The sequence below is a fragment of the Anser brachyrhynchus genome (assembly GCF_964034855.1).
Source record: "Anser brachyrhynchus genome assembly, chromosome: 1".
NCBI classification, from domain to species: Eukaryota; Metazoa; Chordata; class Aves; order Anseriformes; family Anatidae; genus Anser; species Anser brachyrhynchus.
Window position 1 is genome coordinate 121483217 of NC_137694.1, and position 15768 is coordinate 121498984.

A 15768-nucleotide genomic window follows, 5' to 3' on the forward strand; every position below is an offset into this window, starting at 1 on the left:
CAGAGGGGGGGTCTCAGCTCCCTGCACCCCAGGGTGGAGGTGGCACGGGATGAGGAGCTGCTAACCCCGGGGGCTGCCCCTCGCCTGGGGGCCGGCTAGCTGCCACAGCCAAGCACCGTGCTGCAGCTAATTAGCCCTGCTGCAAGGGAAGTTAATTAGCTTGGGGAAAACACCGTGCTAATTTGCCTAACCGGCTTTGGGGACTGAGGTTAACCCTCCGAGCAGGACGGGGCGTACTCCTGGCGGGGGGCTCTGCCTCCTGCATGGGGAGGGGGCCGTGCCCGCGGGCTTCTGGCTCCTTTGAAGGTGCTGACCCTGCTGTGTGGAGGCCGTGCCCTCTCAGGTCCTTCTCGGGGAGGGCTGCCATCCTGAGACAGCCCCGAGACCTCCGAGGTGCTCGGCAGGCAGCTGAGACTCCCTGCCCTGGGGTGCAGCGGCTGCAAGGGACGTGCAGGGTTTACAATGCACACAGCTATGTCCTGACCCAGATCTCACTCTTTTTTTTTTTTTTTTTTTCCTCTTTATTATTCTGCCTTGCCTCAGCAACGGTGCTAAACCCGGAGGGACAACCCGAGGAGAGCATTCAGGCTGTGGGAGCGGGTCCCAGGCTGGGGACCGGCCGTGGTGTGGGCATGGGGAGCTGGGGACAGGCTCCTGGCTCGGAAAAATGCCGCTCCCTCTCCGTGCAGCGCTGAGGCTAACATTTCTGATGTCTTTACAATCGCTAAGTGTTTTTGGCACGCAAGCACGTTGCTGTCCTCCGCTCCCTGACCCTGCTGGAAGCCGAGCTCGGTCCAGCACCACTCACAATGTGTGCGAGGAAGAAAGAGAAAAAAAATCTTCAATGCGAGCTTGCAAGCCTGTCTAAAAATAGAGGTTAAACCGCTCCCTAGTAATTAGCCAGAAGATGGGTTTATTTGCAGCCGTGCAATTTCAGCAGCGGTGCTTTTGGCAGGGGGAGCCGGGAACGTCCCGGCAGCTCTGACCTTCAGGGCGGGCTGTGCTGGCCTCCCCCTGACGATTTGGGTAACTGGAGCAAAAAGGGCGATGGTTATCTGGTGGATTTTGTGGCTCTGCAAGCAGGGCGAACTTGCCGTCCTTTCGCCTGCCCCGTTGCTGCGTGCCCAGCCCGTGCAAGCAGCGGGGGAAGCAGGCTAATTGCCTCTGGAAGGGGCACGGCGATAACAGCCACACTCAGAGAGCCATCAAAGACGTGGGGTGGCAAACCGAGAGCACGGGGGAAATCCCCTGCCCTCCTCTCCCCGCCTGTCTGAAGCGTTCCTCGTGCTGCGAGCAGGGAGCAGGGAGCGCGCCGCGGTGTTGATTTGTGAGCATCCCCTCCACCGGGACACGCGCAGCTGGAAGATTTACTGGCTGGGAGGTCTCCCCAGGAGCCAGCTTAAGGCCGGCGGTTCCTGGGGCTTGCTCTGGCACGGCGCAGCAGCTGTCAGTGCTGGGTAAAAAGCGAGGAGCAGGGAGTGCCCCGAAGCGATGCTTTATGGATGCCCCTGTGCTAGCGTGAAACAGTGAGAGGACCAGGAGGGGGGATAGGGACTGCAAACACAGCTCATCCCATCCTGGTGCACGCTTCTCCTATGCTCGAGTGCTGGGCTTTGGGGCTCTGGGATTTTTGCGGTGTCTGCCGGGGCGGCCTGGCTCCCCCGCTGAAACTTGCCTGCGCTCCCCAAAATGACACGAGGAAGGGCAGGGGATGTTGTGTAAACCGGGGCTGCTCATCCAGACTTCTTTTAATGGAAAAGAAGAAAGGAAAATAAAGCCAGCCGTAATGCTGCCTTCAGCAGCAATTAGCGGAGCTTCGTGTGGCAGACACGGGAACACCTGGAGCCCTGGTTTGCACAGCACAGCACCGGGTGCAAGGCTAAGCCTGGGTTTTTAGGAGTCATTATTAGGAATAGCTCTGTAGGATGCACGATCCTCCTCTCCCCCTCTGCTGCATTTCGCTCCCCCTGGCTGCAGCAGCACCGGGAGGATGCTGGCGGAGAGGCTTTTCCCGGTGCTGCTCGTGTTTCAGAGCCAGTAGAGTCCCGGAGCAGAATCTGCTCCTGGCATCCTTCTAGCGACGTGGCTGGGGCGATGCCAGAGGAGAATCTAGCTGGGGATTTCTGCTGTTTCTTCATCATGAAAGAAGTTGGAAAAAAAAAACCCACCCACAGCCGGCAGAGCCCAACAGAGCTGCGCCCCCCGCAACTCCAGCGGCGTGTGCTCGCCTCGGGCAGGCGGTGGCTGCCCACGTTAGCACTTTGCTGTTTGTAGGAGGCACACAGGTTTCTCCATCCCTTTCTGAACTTGTGGTCCCCTCCAAGCTATCGGACAGCCTGCTGTGAAGGCCTGGACTGAAACAAGGATGCTTCTGTCCCCAAAAGCCAGGGGCCTCTTCTACCTCATGGGATACTTTGCAATGGGACACGCTGCATCGGAACAGGGACCGGGTGCCTGGAGGAGCAGCACCCAGCTCTTTTAGGACCATTTGCATCTTTCCCAAGGCCGCAGCCCCAGGCTCTCCCAAAGCCACCAGCACAGCCCTCCTTTCTCCGCGTCCTGACGGTGGGGCTGCAGCCCTGGGCTCGCTGCCACCACCCCGGAGCTCAGCGCGGGTTCAGGCAGGCGGACGGGGGCAGACATCCACAAAGGCAGAGCTGCCTGCGGCACTGGGAAGCTGCAGGTGACCGCAGAAAGCCTGAGGCTGTTTGCCTTCCCTGCGCACACACACACACGTGTGCATGGGTTGTGCTGCAGGGCAGGAGCAGCAGGAGAGCAGGGCAGCACAGGCAGCCAGGCAGCATCAGCCTGGGGGCGGCAGGAGAAGAAATAAATGATCCTTGTGGCCAGCTTCAGGACTTTCCCTGGCACACGCTGGACAAAACTAATAAAAATAGGGCTTGAGCAGAGCAGGAGCAGACTTGCTGCCTGCTTTCCAAATCGCTGCAGCCCAGACGGGGAGAGGATCACTGGAGGAGGCATGCTTTCCTCCCCGTGCATCCCTCGCAGAGCCTCCCACAGCTCTGCGTGGGGATGTGGGCAGAAGGACAGGACTGCTTTGGTGTGGCTGGATGGGGATGGGGCTAAGCTTGAGACCCCAGCCCTGAGCCCCAGCAGCAGGATGCTGCCTCCTCTGGGGTCTCACCAGGCACTAGGCAGCTGCTGGTGTAGCCTGATGAGAGCCCGGAGCGAGGGGTGAAGACTGGCTCAGCAGTGCTGCGAAGTTTTCGGACCCTCCAGCAGTATTTTGGTGCTGTCGAGGCACAAAAGCAGGAGGCCAAATCGCATTCCTTGGCCTGGGAACCTAAAGCTTGTGCTGACCTGAGGGCTGCCTGCCCCATGCATCACTCGGCTGACAGCGGAGTTATTTTTTTTCCGACAGGATCCAGAAAGCAGGTCACTCGGCATGTAAATCTACAACAAATCTGTCTGCGGCCACTGAGAGGTGGCAACATACGGTACTCATCAGGCGTACCCGCAGCAAATGTCTCTGCACCGTGCATGGGGGAGAGGAGCGCTGGCAGGTTTTTGCATGGCACAGGCAGGAGCAGGGGAGCTGCCACGCCAGAAGCTGCCGTCCCGTCTGGGGGTATTTCAGCCACGATGGCCTCAGCAGGATCCAACGCCACGGTCCTGAGCAGCTGTTCTCTGAGAGCAATTAAAACATAGTAGCCTGATAGCAATGAGCAGATCAATCAAACCCTCAATGAGGCAGGGGACCCTGGGGCTTCCCGCATCCCCTCCTTCTCCAGGAGGCGAGCACAGGCATGTGGGGTGGAAAGGGTTTCACACCCAGGGCAAATTGCACCCCTCCAGCAGCCTGTCTCCCTGTTCCTGATGCATGAGCTGAGCCTCGGAGAGTTAAAGAATAGCAGCACTTGTCTTCACGGGCATTGCGGGACAGAGATCCCAACCCCTTTGGCTCAGCCGCCGAGGGAAGTTTCCAGCCAAACCTGCCAGGGCTCTGGAAACTATTAAACCCCACAAACCCCAGCTGGCTTTTATGCCTGCCCCAGGCTGCAGCCTCGCGTCCTGGGTAATGATCCCTCGCGGTGTGCCAGCTCACCTCCCCTTCTCCCAGCTCGGCGCCCATGCCCCTTTGTTCCGCGGGTGCCGAGGGCTGCGAGCCCGTCGCTAATTACTGCAGTGGGGGCTTCCAGCTCCGCCGCCGACGCCAGGGCTTGCGGCGGGCTCCTGGCGGACAAAGTTCATCCCCCTGCTTATTTCCTTCCCCGAGACCATTATCTCTCATTTACATCTAAACTAGTTTTTCATGCGGGTTTAAATGCTGCCCCTCCCCCTGCAGGCTCGGCGCGAATGGATTAAAAGTTCCTTCTCGGGATGCTCGCATCCTGCACACTTTCTTTTCGCTCCGTATTTAAATCACACACTGTTTTGAACTGAACCTTTTATTTCTTCCCAATTACTATTTCTGGTGTGTTTTCCAGAGCCTTACGACATGGCATCTGATTATACACAAAGCCTGGGAATAAAGCCCCGTTCCTTCCCTTCATTAGGGACACAAAGGATTGCTGTGCGAGCCAAGCAGCACTCGGCACACTAGCACAGCTTTACACCCCAAACCACATCTCAGCTCTCCGCAGAGCGGACTGGGGGCTGCATCCGTGCCTTCCCGTGCTGCCAGCAGCCTTCCCAGGCTCCAGCCAGCTCCTTCCCTCCCTGAATTAACACCCCATTATGTGGTGCCAGCGTGGTCACCCCCAAGCTGCTGACCGTGGGCTCTGGACCACAACCCGGTGCAATTCTCTGCTAACTCTTCACGACTGGGTCCCCCTGCCTGCCTCTGCGTGGGGGACCTGGGGAACTCGTGGGGAAGCCCAGCACACTGCAGACCCCACAGCCAGAGGGGCCTTTGCCAGTCACCCTTAAGCCTAAATTAATGAGTGTGAGGAGATGTGGGCTAAGTGATAAGCCCAAGGGCATAAAGGCAGTCAGTGGCAGGCACTGCATCCGTCCCAGGCCTGCGATCTTGCAAACAGGTCATCAGGAAACCACCTGAATTGAACTAGAAGTAGAGGAAATCGCCCCCTCCTCAACATTTCCCTTTTTCAACAACCTCAGGCAGACAGGAGTAACGTTGGCTGCCTCTTACCAAACACAGGAGGGAGATCTTTTTATCAAAATGATGCATCACCGAGCTGATCACCTGCAGAAGTCTCTTTATGTGAATGTTATTGATCCTGTAGAACATTATGGGACAGCATTTTCAAAATAAATGACTCATTTGTGTCTAGTTTTAAGAACACTTCTGATCCCTAATGAGAGGTTTGGGGGTCACCTGTGGCAGATGAGAAGCATTTGGAGTTGCAGGGGTTTGGGACAGGTTTCAAAAGCAGCACAGGGACTGTCAGAAGCGATTTGCCAAATGTATGGAGGATGGGAGTCACATCAGTGGTCTCCTCAAAGACTTCTTTTAGCTCAGAGAGGCTTTGTCTAACAGGCTTTGCACAGGTCTGCAAGGCATGGATGCGAGGCCTGCCGTCCTGATATACCGTGCTTCTCCTTTGGGACCGCGGGCAATTCAGGTTATCCCTGTCTCTCTTAAAATCCCAATCTGTAGAACAGAGATATTGCTGCCTGCAGTAAATGTCTGCAGAGTGCTTGAATGGGAGGGTTATTACCATTAAATATCCGTGCAGCTCTCACCTCAGCTGCCCGGGGAAGTAAGGCTGCAGCAGGCTGCTCCGCAGAGAGGTGCTGGGGCCAGCATGAGCTGGCAAACACGGGCAAATCGGGAGCATTTCAGGGTGTTTTTCTCCAGATATTCAACATCTGATGTGCCAGGCTGCTGCGGGCACTGGAGGCTTGCCTTCATTTTAAAAATGGCTGAACCAGGCCACGCGCTGCCTTCAGAGCCCATGTCCACACGCCGGGCTGGCCTCTCTGGCTTGTGTCAGATAGAAACGAAATTAACACCAGCATCCCAGCGGTCCGGGTCAGGCCACCCTTCGGAGGATATACACATCCAGGGAGGTCATAAAGCGCTGCAAAACCCACAGACGAAACCACTAATTGGATTCTTTCGGCCGCGCTCCTCCTCCTCCGCCGGTCTCGCCCTTCTCGAACCGCCCTGCGCTGCTTTTAGACTGCAGAGCCCCAGCCTGTTTTGGGAACGGCTCCGAAGCTTTGTGTTACTAATTCTGTGATTCATATTGTTTGTACTGGCAGGGAATGCCCCGCGCGATATTTTATCTCAGCCAGTCTCTGCCGGCTGCTTAAAATACCCGCAGTTGTTGTTCCTGGCAGGCGGGTCTGCCCCGGGTCAAGGCGCGACGCTCCCACATCAGGCACAAGCTCATGGCCACCCCCCAGCGCTGGTGGTCTACAGCAGATGGGAAATCGAGGGCTGGGGGAGAAAGGGAGGCAAACTTTTGGGTTGGCTGGGGACAGATGAAATTAAGGCAGCTGGAAATGGGGTTGTCGTCCTCGCTGTTCCCAGCGCCGCTGCAAGAAGCGGGCAGAGGGGAGCAAGCACAGGTACAGAGCATGGCTGGGGAGGCTGGGGGGGCTCTGCTGGTGTGCTGTGCCCCAGATCAGCCACCAACATTCATAGCTGCTGGCAGGCACATCGCAAAGGGCACGTTTCTCACCCTCCTCCTAACCGCTGCACATTTAAGCCTGAGCTGCCTCGCATTTGAACCTTCGCAAATGCCTTCTGCAGCCCTCCAAAGCGCAGCGAGCTGGGGAGAGAAGCTAATTACGGCTGCCCGACAGGCTGCTAAATATTAAGAGCCCAATAATGGTGCAGACAGGGGGACATCAGCCTCTGAATGACAAAAGCCGGTAGCCAGTGGTTACAGACGGAGGGGCTGCAAAGCGCAGCATTCGCTGCTGTGGCCAGGGCCATGTACCAGGTTCGGGCAGGAGGGCTATGGGCCCTGACCTCCCTTCCTGCCCTGCCTCTGGGAATTCTGCTGGCACACCTCCATGGGCAGGGGGGGAGAAAGAAAAAGCCAGAAGCCGAAAAAGCCACAAGCCTCTGGTGCTCAGAGGTTGTTTGCTCTTGGCCCCGGCGTGCAGCACGGTGGCCGCGGCACCGGCAGCTGCAGGGGACAGGCACGGCCTGGATCTTGGGGTTGGGCATGTCATTGGGAGTCCCAACCAGTCCTGGACACAGTTACAGGCTCTAGATCTTATGGGAAAAACAAACAAACAAACAAACAAACAAACAAAAAACAGGCAAAAAGGGATTTGAAATTCACCTAGATCCCGCTTCCCCCTGAAAATTTAATTCCTGCAATTGTTACAAGTAACACGTACGATTACTGTAGCTGAAAGAAATGACAAAAAGCGTTTCGTTTTCTCAGCTCGTTTGGCTTCTACATCTGGCAGCGCTTTGCGCGCAGGCAGCTTCACCGCTTTCCCGAGGTGGATCGCCTGGAAATGGAAGCTGAGGAATAACAGTGCAAGATGTTTCTTAAACTGTTCTGCAAATGCTTCTGCTTCTAATGACCAATAGACAAGCTAAAGCCCTTGGCAAAAATGATAGGACAATAAATAACACATCAGTTTGCGGTGTTATTATAATGGCGAGGAAAACCTCTGCGCTCCTTATTTAATATCCAGACACTACCTCGCAGCACAGTGGAGTGCAACGTGCTGGAAGGAACCTTCCCAAAGCAAAACTGTGCTGCCACCTATTATTGTCCCCAAATGGGCTGTCAGGAAGGGAGATGTGGCTCCCTCGGGTGCTTCCCACCTTCCCTGTGGACCAGTGCAGCCCATCAGAGCTTGATGTCCTCGGAGGGAGGTGATATTAATACTCTCCTGATCTGATCAGGTGCTCAGGATGCTCTCTGACTTTTGGGGTCCCAACAGTAGGGTGCTCAGGAAGGATGTGAGAGTGGGGGCCTGGAACATGTTCCGCATGTTTCCCTTAGGGCCTCTAAACCCTCGCCAGCTGCCCTGGGGGCTCAGTGCATTCACTCTGGGTTAACCCACGCCAGCTAAGTGATCACGATGCCCCACATATGCTCCAGGGCCCGCTTACAAACACCTTCTACCATCTCCCTGGATGAGAACCCAAGCAGAGGATGGATCCCAGGTGTGGGGCTCTGGCTCTCCATCACCCCCAGGTCTCCAGGTCTCAGCAGCTCAGCACGGTCCCCAGCGCCTGCAGACGGATCACGCCTCCCTCAGATGGATGGGACAAAGCCTTGCGTGCTGGCTGTGGCTTGATTAGAAATTTTTGAATAAAATGACTTTTCCGTGAGACAATGCATGCTCATCAGGGCTGATTTTTTCCCCAGGAGCAAGCAGCTGCTGTATAAACCTTCACAGGGAAAAAAAATAAAGATGGAATTTCTCCTGAAAGCCAGAATTTGGAGGAGGATATAGTATCAGCCCTGCCTGGCCATCAGCCAAAGATTAGGATGAGGAAAAGACTGAGTACAAATCTTCCAGATGAGCAGAGCTTGTACCTGAACCTGGGTCTCCGATGCAGTAAATGGATGTGTTGGGCCAGCTCAGTGATGCAAAGCTGTCACGAAGTATCTACTTCTCCAAGAATCTGAGTGTGGGATGGGGAAGGAAAAAAATAAAATAAAATAAAAAGCATCGAGAAAGGCTGAAAAAAAACAAAACAAAAAAAAACATAACAACGAAACTGGAAGCTGTCATCGGACGAGGAAGATTTTCAGCTACGAGCCTACTCTCAGCTATTCTCACTCTGAACTACTCAGCTAACCCCCCAAGGGGGATCTCCAAAGTTTCCTTTTCTCTTCCTCCTTCTTTGAATGCAGACATTGTATTCAAATGCAATACAAACGTCCATATATTGTAATACATGCATTTTATTCAAAGTGTTTTCCATACAAACCGCATGTAAACTTTCTGCTAAACCTTCTGGGCTTTGTGCAGTGCACACACGACTCTCCGCCGCAAAGCAGAGATTTTACTGAGACCTCTTTGCATAAAAGTTTGCATCATGGAACAAAATTGTGTTCCGCACAGAGGCTCGAAAATGGCACAAGAATTAAGATTTTAATTTTAATGTGATCTTAAACGTTGGTCCCAATTAAGCATATGCCCAAGTCCCATTGGAGTTAAGCACATCATTTCTTTGCTGAACAGGGAAGGCTGCTGAATCAGGACTCTAGACTGTAAAATTGCTCAATTGCCTTCAAATTTCTGGGGAAAAAAAAATAGCGTGCTCTGAAAGCAATCACAAAATACATTTGGTATTCAAAGAGTATAAGTGAGTGCAGGGCTTATAATTAAATCCTTATCTACGAAGCTGCTACTGAGTGACTGTACATTCTGGGTAATTTTTAATGGCCTGAAACTCAAAAACCAGCATAACCAATTTTTATTTTTATTTTTTTTTTTTCAGAAGACACAGCTAGTTAGCTATAATTCTGCAACAAATCCATTACTGCAAAACAAGCCCCTGCTCCTGCAAGCATGAATGTGCTTACTTCTAGCCGTCCGTGTGCACCCAGGGAAGCCACAGCAGAAGCTACAGGCGTTAGCACCAAGCGTCGTGCAAGGGTGGGGTGCAAGGAAATACAAGGCTCAGGTCCAGCCCTGAAGTGCTCAGCAGAGCTCAGTCCCATGGCTTCGTCTGCCCAGGGCCTGGGGGAAAGTGCATGGCAAGGTGATGTGTGTGACACCACTGGTGACATTAACTGCGACCAGCCACGAGAGGGCAAAAGCTTCTTTCACCCTCCTACCCTTAATTATGTCATATAGTCCTTAATGATGCCATATTTCCTCAGAAATGTCTTGTCAACGCTTTTTGCCTACGTGGGAAGCGTGGCTATGTATCAACAGCAGTTTAGTAAGTAAAGTCACCCCTTAAAGCAAGGACGCACAAGGCAAATTTCAAATCTTGGTAGATTTATTTATTTATTTGCTTATTTATTTTTATCACCTGATAATTTAAAAGACGATGTGTCCAATTTTGCTCAGACTTCTGGGAAAATTCTCCATGTTCCTTCCACCATTTGAAGCCAAAATGAGTTTTGCATCCCATGACATTGTGGGGGCAAGGTTCAAAATGGAAACTGCGCGTCTGCCTGCTGGAGAAGGGCTATTGCCTTTTCAGAAAGCGCAGGCAGTGGACAAGCTCTCCCCCCGTGCCATTTTCTGTAACACCAGAGTCCTTGAGAAGGAAATTATATCACAGTTCCAGAAATAAGAAATCGCACAGCTTTATCTACAAACAAGCTGTACGAAAGGCTCTTAAGCAGGTCAAAGCACGGCAGGGACCTCTTGTGGACCTCTCCTCCTTGGGCAAGGGGTGCAGCTGACCCACACCCCGGAGGGGTTTGGGAACTGCTCCCAGCCGGGGAAGCTGCTGTCCCAGGGGGTTACAGAGCAAAAGAAATGTCACAGATACTTATAGAAAGGTGCTGTTGGGCTTCCAGGCCTTGCTTGAGCTTTCTCTGCCCCTAAACCCAGTGTGACTGGAGGGGTGCCCAGGGCTCGAGGGTGGCCAGGTCATTGCCTAAGGCGCAGGGACAGACGGACGGGGGCAGGTGGGAATCTGTCCCAGCAGCCAGGGGCTGGTGTTGCATCCCCTGGCTCACTTTGGGGATGAGATGCTTGAGCTCTTCTTTCATTATCCTGGGTCTTTTTTTTTTCTTTCTTTTTTTTTTTTTTCCTGAATTTTGCCTATCTGTGCATTTTATTGGCTTCCGCACGTTGGTTGCTAGGTAGCTCCCACTCCTACTCCCTTCTGCTCTCCCTCAACTCACTGCAGATCTCTCCAGTAGTTCCCATATCCTTTAATTACATTAATATCTGTTACAGTCAAACGAATAAATAAATAAATAAATAAAGCCAGGAACAAGCAGAGGCCAGTCAGCACAGCAGGCCTCCATCTTTGGGCTTTATCTTAATCCCTCCTTCCTGCTTTTCCAAGCAGACCCCTCGAGTCCTTCCCTTCTCCCGAGAAAAGCCCAGGCATCTCTTGAACTCATTTACGCACTTTGCCTCCGCCGTCTCCGCCGTAACTTGTTCCATATGTCTGCTTGGCTTTGCCTTCTGCCGCGGTTCCCTGCTTGCTCCCAGCTCCTGAACCCCTCGGATCGCGTCGCGGCGGCTCTTTGTTGACTTAATTGGATCATCAGCCTCCCTGCAAAGCCTCCCCAGACGGCCCTGCTCCCCATGCCCCAGCCTCAGCCCGCAGCAGGCAGGGAAATACACAAATAGATCGTGCGAGGGAGATGTGAAATATATGAAAAATGATTGCCACAGGTGCGCTGACGGCTGTCTCCCAGCCATCGGCTGCAGACGGATGCCTCTCTCCAGCAGGGACCCGGGGCCACGTGCTTGGGGGGTGCCCTCCTCGTGTCTCCCTCCTGCCCTGCCACGGGGACAGCTGCCTCCCGGGGCTGCCGGGTTAAGAAAAGGCTGCCCGTGCTGGGAAGGGAGCGCTCTGCAAAGCCCCGGAGAGGAGGTCCTGGCTCTCCTCCAGGCTGAGGGATCAGCCAGCGGGCAGCGTGCCTCCGCCTCCTGCCCCACTGTGCCCGGAGCCCCTTCCCCTGCCCCTGGGCAGCTCGCGCTGCGGGTGGCACGGGGGGACCCCGGCACCCCCATGAGGATGGTGGCATGGGGCAGGGGGTGTCACGGCCATGGTACTGCAGGGTTTCTAACCCTCTGCCATCCACGGAGAGCGAAAGGCAGGTGTTTTTACCGAGCTGTGGGAATCACCCAGCCGTGGTGCTGATAAAGGCCATGCGCTAGCAGCCAGCAGGGAAGGGGAGGAGAAGGAACTCAGAGCACCGTCTCGTGTTGCTCAGTACATGGCGTGCCCACCTCGCAAGGAAAAAAACACTGAAGCTTGGGGTAATTTTTCTGCTCGCAGAAAGTAATAAGAGCCCTACCTATGTTTATCAACACTTGAAATCTCAATTGCAGCGTCATACTGCTAGAAAGCTTGCTTACTGTCTTATTTTACTTTACGATGCGAAAACTTCAGTGGGTGGATTACAGTGCGGTATGCAGGGAGCCTGGCTGCTAGCTGAAGCCTGGGGGCAGAAATTCCTGTCCCTTAGCCATGCATATCTCTGAGGCTCCAGCCGAGAAAGCATTCGTCCTCCCCTCGGCTCAGACAAAACCTTCCTTGTAGACACACAGCGATGTGTGTCCTCCAGCCCTGGGCAGGAGGCTGCCAGCTGTACGCGCCGCTCAGCGCACACTGCGGCTTTGTTCGCAAGGGAGCCGTGCTGTGCCGTGCCGTGCTGTGCCGTGCCGTGCCGTGCCGTGCCGTGCTGCAGAGGAGGTCTCTCCCGGACAGTCCTGCAGCTTTCTGGCTGGCTGGAAACCAACTTCAGCTTTCTGCTTCTGAGCCTAGTCTGAAATGCTGACGGTCACTCCAGCTGGGAAGCAGTGGCACTGGGACACCAGCACCGAGGGCAGTCCTGAGCTGGCTCTTCTCCAGCTGGGCGCTCCTTGGTCTTCTCCTGTAGGCACGCCAGCAGAGTGGTAGGCACCGTCGTGTGATGGTTTTGTCCCTCCTGTCACTTGGCAGCTTTGGGTTGCGAAGAGATCGGGTACAAAACCACTTTACTGAACGCCTGCTTTTTTTGTGTGCTCTCACCTTCCTGCCCCGTGCAGAAACAACAGTGCTGCTGCCCCTGCACTTAGTCACCACGTACCTCCCCAAGAGCAACTTCTGCAAGCGTAGCCCAGCCATTTCTACATACCAACCGCATGTTAAAAAGTACCTTGGGTACAGCTAGGGTGCAGCAGGAGGATGAGAAATATGGGGCAGTTACGTAATCAGGACAGAAATAATTAGATAGATGAAATCCTAGGAGAAGTAATCCATCTTTTGCAATGAACTGGCAGCTTGAAAAATTTAGAAATCTTCATCAAACTATTACAAGCCCGAAGCGTGCATGTGCTTTGTTTTATGGGTTCTTCACACATGCAGGACATGCAAGTATAATTAAGGGTTTGCAGTCCATCTTTCTGATACTGAAGTTGGACACTGGAGACCACAATAAATAACCTGTAAATGATCCTTCAAAAATGAATAGTCTATTAATTAAAACTGAAAAGACTCTTGGTGTATAAATCAGCGTCTACTTTATGTTGTCCCCTTTTGGTGCTGGCGGTCTGGATTAAAAACAGAAAACAGAGGGTTAAAGCACGCCTATTTGAGTCAACTTTTATTAACTCCGTGTGCAATAGGAAACCAGCAGGACTAGGAAATTATTTCATCTGGTCGAAGGCTAGAAGAGCGGAGGATGTTTTCTTCTGTGGAAAAGAGTGATAGAGGTGCATCAGTTGCCACGACGTGGCAGGTGTGCCAAGATGCTTGGTGTCCCTCTGTCCTGGCCATCAGCTGCACCTCGGTCCCATCCTCACCATGCCAGGAAAGAAACACTCGGGACAGCGCCATCATCTCACACCTTCCTGACGAGAGGAAATGTGTTTCCCCTTATTTTTAAGCCTGTGGTTTGCCGAGCATACTTGTGCCTTGTTCTGCAATCCTCGCTAGCCGCACTGCGATGTATCAGCCCCTCTGCTGGCGCCGGGCGCTGCAGCCGGGCCAGCCTCAGCCCGCAGAGGTTTGCGGGTTTGCTCCTGCCGTAGAGCCGGGAGATGGGCTCCTCGGTCCTGCCTGCAGCTCGCTGTTCCCCGTTTGCAGGCTCCACAGCCTCCCTGTCAGCTCCCGGGCTCCCTGCTCCCATCCTGCCCGATCTCCTGGCATGCCCAGGGCTCCCAGCCCTTCCCTCCCCAGGCTGCCGAGGGGCGTCCCTGCCGTAGCAGCCACATCCAGCCTCCTGCCCGCCCAGACAGCTGCGTTGGACACGCGGACGTGGGTTTTGAACTCCGGTGCTGCCTGGGAAAGCCGCGCTTCCCAAGGCTCATTCCTGGCCGTGCTGCAGGGACGGGCTCGCTGCACCGCGCCGCGCTCCTGGAAGCGTCGGAGATGAGGTTAGGTTGGGTGAAACTCCCAGGGATTTCCGTGTCTTCTAGCAGCTGGCTCCAGCCCCTGGAACATCTGTCCAGCTGGAGGAGACCGCGGGCCTCACGAGATTCATTTTTACATCATCTGGCCGCCGCTAACAGCACCCAGCCCCAGCCCGAAGGCCAAATTGCCCCCAGCTGCAGCGACCTCCCATCTCCCGTGTCGTGCTCCGGCAATCATCCTCCTCGTCCGCCCTGTGCGATTTTGGGAGAACTCTGCCACCATGGCAACGGTGGTGTCAGACGGACTGACACACACCCGTGGCGCTGGAGCAGATGCCTCCGAGTTTTCGCCATTAACAAATCCTTCCACTTCGCTCACCCTTTAACTCCTTGACTGCTGACATCCCCCTGCTTCCAGCAAAACCTCTGGGCTGTAGAACAAACCATTTGCTTTGCTTTTATTGGGCTAACACTGGAAGAGTTCCCAACTTCTTGATCATACTTGTGAAGTTAAAAAACTTGGGTATATGATGGGGTTGGGGACTGCGTATCAGCAGCCGAAGCTGCCTTTTATCCATCTCTTTTCCATCAGGTGTCAACGACTGGCTGGAAGTCACAGCCAATTTGTTTCCAGACCAGTTTGAAAAAGCAGGGCAGCCTCAGCCTGATGAGCTGCTGCACACCTCCTGCTTGGCCGCAGTGGGCCAACAAGCCTGGAGTCATCCTCAGCCTTTTCTTTTTGGAAAAATACCATCAGGTGAAGGTCACCGACCACTTGCAGGGCTGATACCCAGCGTGTAACCGGAGAGGTTTTCCAAAGAGGTACCTATGGGCTGAGGCATCTCCCCAGCTGGAGAGAAACCCATCGTTCACAGCCTTGGCTCCTCTGGCTGCCACGGGTGGCACTGGGGGGCTTTGAAATGCACTGGATGAGGTGGGCCAGTGGCCAGTGGCCAAAAACCTGGGAAACCCATGCCTCTGACATCTCCCTCCTCAGTTAAAAAGTGGTTTCAGTTCCTCTTTCAGAGACTTGGAGACCATGCTGGGCAAAGGTGGACTTCAGTCTTGCTGCGGTGGCAGCTGCAGAGCTCGTACGGAGAAGAGAAGAAAATGAGATCAGGCTGCTGAGAACGTGCATCTTCTGTGAGTGAGAGAGAACATAATGCAGACAGTGATGCAGACCTTAAAAATGCAAATCTTTGGGCTATAAATTTACTACTCTACCCAAGGCAGTTGTTAGTTTTTCCATATTTATTTATGATTCATTACAATCTGGATTTTTATAGATCTTCTACTTTAAGTTTTATATATAATTGAATGAGAGTCCTGGTATCTTTCTGCATGTGTTTATGTGGTTTTCATTAACTACTGTGCAATCTAAGAAAGATCTTTGTTAACCAAAAATAAGGAGCGTTTGTTAACGTTTAATGGAAACAATAACAATAAAATTACACAACGATAATTAAAACCACCCCGACCGTAAAAGCTCCTTCTTAATGAATCATATTAAGAGAGGGTTCAAACATGTATTTATGATCTGGGTTGTGATTTATGGGCTAAATCCTGCCCTCGTATGCCTGTGTGAGGCTTTCACTGATTTCCATGGGGGCAGCACGTGCAGCGGAAGGAGGCAAATTCGGGATGCGTGCTGATCCAGTGCTGCCAGCGAGGAGCGTTATTTCACCCTGACACGGAATATGCGGAACTAAAGCCAGGCCCTCCTCCCCCCGTCATTAAAGCCAGGGAGAATATGAGGCATGACGCCGCTGTGTGTCCTCACGCTCTCCTGGTAACTGGCTGTTGGGAGCTTTCCAGCCGGCGGCCCAAACTCCCAGCAGTGATTTATCACTAATTGTCGCAATGGACCCGGAGCAGCAAGCG